This window comes from Enhydra lutris, unplaced genomic scaffold (assembly GCF_002288905.1).
Source record: "Enhydra lutris kenyoni isolate GAN:26980312 unplaced genomic scaffold, ASM228890v2 scaffoldscaffold13, whole genome shotgun sequence".
NCBI lineage: Eukaryota > Metazoa > Chordata > Mammalia > Carnivora > Mustelidae > Enhydra > Enhydra lutris.
Genome location: NW_019154097.1, coordinates 12,697,764 through 12,702,684, shown reverse-complemented (window position 1 = coordinate 12,702,684; position 4,921 = coordinate 12,697,764). Strand labels below are relative to the sequence as shown.

The following is a 4,921-nucleotide window of genomic DNA, read 5'->3' as shown; positions in this document are numbered from 1 at the left end:
ATTAACATGGGAAAGACCAATCAGTCTTCTGTGACAGAATTTGTCCTTTTGGGACTTTCTGGCTATCCAGAACTTGAGGCCATTTATTTTGTACTGGTCCTATGTATGTACCTAGTGATCCTGCTGGGAAATGGAGTCATCATCATTGTAAGTGTCTGTGACACCCACCTGCACACCCCCATGTACTTTTTCCTCAGTAACTTATCATTCTTGGATATTTGCTATACCAGTTCTTCTATTCCCCTATTTCTCAACAGCTTCTTAACGTCAAAGAAAACCATTTCCTTCTCTGGATGTGGAGTGCAAATGTTTCTCTCCTTCGCTATGGGAGCCACAGAATGTGTCCTTCTAAGCATGATGGCATTTGACCACTACGTGGCCATCTGTAACCCTCTGAGATACTCCATTATAATGAGTAGGACTTCATATGTGCCCATGGCTGCTGGGTCCTGGATTGCAGGGGGTGTCAATTCTATGTTGCAGACCTCTCTTGCAATGTGACTTCCTTTCTGTTGGGATAATGTCATTAATCATTTTACTTGTGAAATCTTGGCTGTCTTAAAATTGGCCTGTGCCGATATCTCCATAAATGTTATTAGTATGGCTATTGCTAATATAATTTTTCTTGTAGTCCCAGTACTTTCCATTTTTGTTTCCTATGTTTTCATTCTCTCCACCATCCTGAAGATTCCTTCTGCAGAGGGGAAGCGCAAAGCCTTCTCCACTTGCTCCGCCCACTAACAGTGGTGATTATATTCTATGGAACCATCCTCTTCATGTATGCAAAACCCAAGGCTAAAGATTCTTTTGGTGCAGACAAAGTACAAGTCACAGACAAAATCATCTCTCTCTTCTATGGAGTTGTGACACCTATGCTCAATCCCCTCATCTATAGTTTGAGGAACAAAGATGTGAAGGAAGCTATGAAGAATGTACTGTGTCAGAAATGCTCCTCAGAGAGAATGTGAATGTTTTTTTAAAGAAATTCCTTTACTCTAAATGCAGGACTAGTTCTCACCTCGAGGTTCCAAAATAAATATAAGGGTCGGTGATACCATTAATTCCTGAAATTCTCATTTTCCTGTTCCTGATATTTAAATGTGAGAGAAATGTAGAGCCTACCATTTTTCTTCATGACTGGATTAAGGAGATGGGACAGCAATTTATGGGTAAAAGGTTCTCATCGAAATCATCCACCTTCTCATGGATAACCGAATTTAGTTTAACTCTGGAATAATGAGTTCTGTAATCTTATGTGAAAGGAAATGTCGTTTTACTAGCTTAACTTCTTGTCTTCTATGTGCATTGGTTTTCTAGTCTCTTATCTTTCTTAGGAAGATAAAGTAGAACTCAACAAAAGTAATTTCTAATGGGTAGTCTTTGATCATAGAAAGGAAGAGTAAGCATTTTAGGATGTTAGGTACTTAGCCTGTGTATATGCCAAAGAGAGACAAGAGTAGTAAAACGAAGCTATTTTTTTAGGGCTGATTTCCTTTTAGCTGCAAACTGGCAGGCACACTTCTGTGCAGAAGTGTCTCAGGCAATGTGAGTCATTGTGCCAACACCCCAGCTGATGGGGAGATTTGGCTTATCATAGGTTTTGATAGATGAGGAGTGGCATCTTTGAGTGAAAACCATTGTTAGTTAAATGACTCAAAAAATTAGTTTCTAAGGAACTTGTTTGCATAATTCTCTAAGAACATAGTAATAATGGGTTTAGAGTGTCACTAATTAGGTATTTTTGCATTTATATGAATTTCCTGTAGAATATGAGCTTTCTATTCATTCATTTATTCCTTCATTCAATTATTCAAGCAACCAGTATTTACTGAATAGCAATTTTGTGTCAGGCATTATGCTAACTACTGGTAATATCAAAAAACTAAATACATTGAGACAAAACCCAAAACATGATCAAGGAGTGCACAGTCATGTGGAATACAGACTGACACTTAATTTGAGGACAAAATTATTAAAGACTATTCACAGCTTATCCCTTTCCCCTACTTTCTAAGCTGGATCCTTTGTTTTTCATTCATAGTGTGTTAGATATTATTGGGCTGAACAGAATAATGAGTGGACTTGGAGAAGTTTAAATGGGATAAACTGATCATATAGAAGGACTTGGACCAGCTCTAGAAAAGAAATAAGAGAGGACAATGAGATAGAGAGGATAATGCAATGAGGAAGAAAGTAGTGCATACTAGAGATTTGGAAGATAAATACAGGGATGGAAAAGTAAAGACAAATAGGCTTTGCATCTTGCTTTTGAGTAGTGTTCTGCAATGGCAGAAATGGGATAAAATGAAATAAAACAAGTATACAGGGCACCTGGGTGGCTCAGTGGGTTAAAGCCTCTGTCTTCGGCTCAGGTCATAATCTCAGGGTCCTTGGATGGAGGCCCACATCGGGCTCTCTGCTCAGCGGGGAGCCTGCTTCTCCCTCTCTCTGCCTGCCTCTCTGCCTACTTGTGATCTCTCTCTCTGTTTCAAATAAATAAATAAAATCTTTAAAAAAAAAACACTAGTGTTAAAAAAAAACAAGTATACATTGTGATTAAAATATAGGATGATACTAAAAACAATAAAGTCACAGAAAAACACCTTCCAGGTGTGAATTATAAACATTTTACCTGGTTCTGAAGGATAAGCAATCTTTTCCAAGTGGAAAGTGGGGGACAGACATTCCAGGTAAAGAGCACAACAGAACATTTTCAAAGGAAGACAGGGTTTGGGTGCCTTATTTAATAAGAGGATGTATTTTTACCATGAATAAAAATAGAAGGACTAGTAAGATGGGCCCAATAGAAGGATATCATGAATTCAGAACTGGCTTCTTTCTGCTCCCACTTCTTTCTGCTCCCACATTGTTAGGTCCCTTAAAGTTTTGCTGGACTCCAACACTTATTCATAGAAGAAAGCCACACTGCTATGGCTTTCCTGAAATTTTCTTTGGAAAAAAGCTTCCTAGGATGGTATGTCCAAGTGAGGGTTCTTCTTCCCATTTCAGCTCACAGCCACACTCCTTCTGGTTTAAAAGTGTTAAGCTGGGGCAATGGCTATGGACCAATAGGACATAATTAGCCTCTTTTCCTTTGTCATATAAAATACACATCTAATATATTCACAAATGACATAAATTACTTTTTATAGATCTATACACATTCCTGCTCTTATTAGAGAGAAAATGTAGTGGTTTCAAATGAAGACAGAGATTTCCAGATTGTCCAGTTTTTTCTAAATTGATCTACAGTGTCCTGCCTAATAAGATGCCATCTGTATGGGATGGAACTGTGTTATTTTCCCACAGACTGGAATTTATAAAATGAGCCAGATATCAGCTCTTGGGTTTCAGGCTTCTTGGTGGAACACACATGATGAAGAAAGGTTACTTAGTCTTCTAAAACATGGACTTCAATGATATCAAGGATCAAGGTTCTGAGCTAGAAGGTATATTACATCCTTTTGTGGTTAAATATGCCAGTAACACCATAAGAATGTGTTATTTTAAATTGCATTGATGACATAATATGTGCGTGATCATATAACCTGATTTGCATGCAATAGTCCAAGTTACGTCTGTTGTCCCAGTATAATTGCTAATAACACCCTGTTTCAGCTTTGAAAGTTTGCTGATTTGGATGATAAGTGATATTGTGGCCCTTGTCACAGGGTAGTGTTCCTCAGAAATACTGTTGCTCCATTTCTATCAAGGCTGGGAAATTGGTGGATTCTAAGGGTTTCTTTCTTAGTGAGGTACTAGTGCAATATTTGTATTTTCTTAAATATGCATTGCTGTGGCTAGACCTTTTCATTGCTCCATTCTCCAAAAAGGTTATCTTTTGATCAAAACAAATAGAATAAAACAAATATAATATCATAAAGAGGTTTGTGGGAAAGTCAAGTCCTTTTAGCATAAACTTTATGATCATCTGTCAATTTCTACAGAAAAAGCTACTGGAGTTATGATTAGGATTATGTTAATTTTAAAGATAAATTTGGGGAGAATTATTTCAACAATACTAAGTAAATTCATCGACATGGTTTATCTATCCATTTATTTTGGTTTTCTTTAATTTCTCTTAAACAGTTTTGTAGTTTTGGTATATAAGTCTTATTTCTAAATAAATTCTGTTTATTCTTTTTTTATTATTATGTTATGTTAGTCCCCGTACAGTACATCATTAGTTTTTGATGTTGTGTTCCATGATTCATTGTTTGTGTATAACACCTAGTGCTCCATGCAGTACTGTTTATTCTTTAATATTTTTGATGCTTTTTAAAAATTTTTATTTTTTTAAAGATTTGAGAAAGAGAGAGCGAGCGCACAGGGAGGGGAAGAAGGAGAAAGAGAGACTCTCAAGCAGATCCCATGCTGTGTGTGGAGCCCCACACAGGGCTTGATCTCATTATTCTGAGATCATGACTGGAGCCAAAATCAAGAGTCAGACACTCAACCAATAGAGCCACCCAGGTGCCACTGATGGTATTTTAAAGGGACTTAAAAAAAAAACAAAAAACAGAAACCCTTCTCAGGATTGCTCTATTTGGGGTCTTTTGTGGTTCTGTATAAATTTTTGGTATCTTTCCCTATTTCAATGAAAAATGCCATTGGGATTTTGGTAGGGATTGCATTGAATTTGTAGATTTGGGTAGTATGGACATTTTAACATTAGTAATTTTTCCAATCCATGAACACAGAATATTTTTCCATTTATTTGTGTCTTTAGTTTCTTTCATTGATGTCTTATAGTTTTCAGTGTGCTGGTCTCTCACCTCCTTGGTTAAGTTTATTCCTAGGTATTTTATTCTTTTTGATGTAATTGCAAGTGGAATTATATTCTTAATTTCTCTTTCTGTTAATTCATTACTAGTGTATGGAAACACAACTGATTTTTATATATGGATTTTGCATCCTTCAA

At 36.6% G+C, this 4,921-nt stretch overlaps 1 pseudogene; it reads left to right on the top strand.

Moving 5' to 3' along the window:
* Positions 1 to 968, top strand: LOC111146040 (annotated as a pseudogene).
* Positions 969 to 4,921: the final 3,953 nt, after the last annotated feature.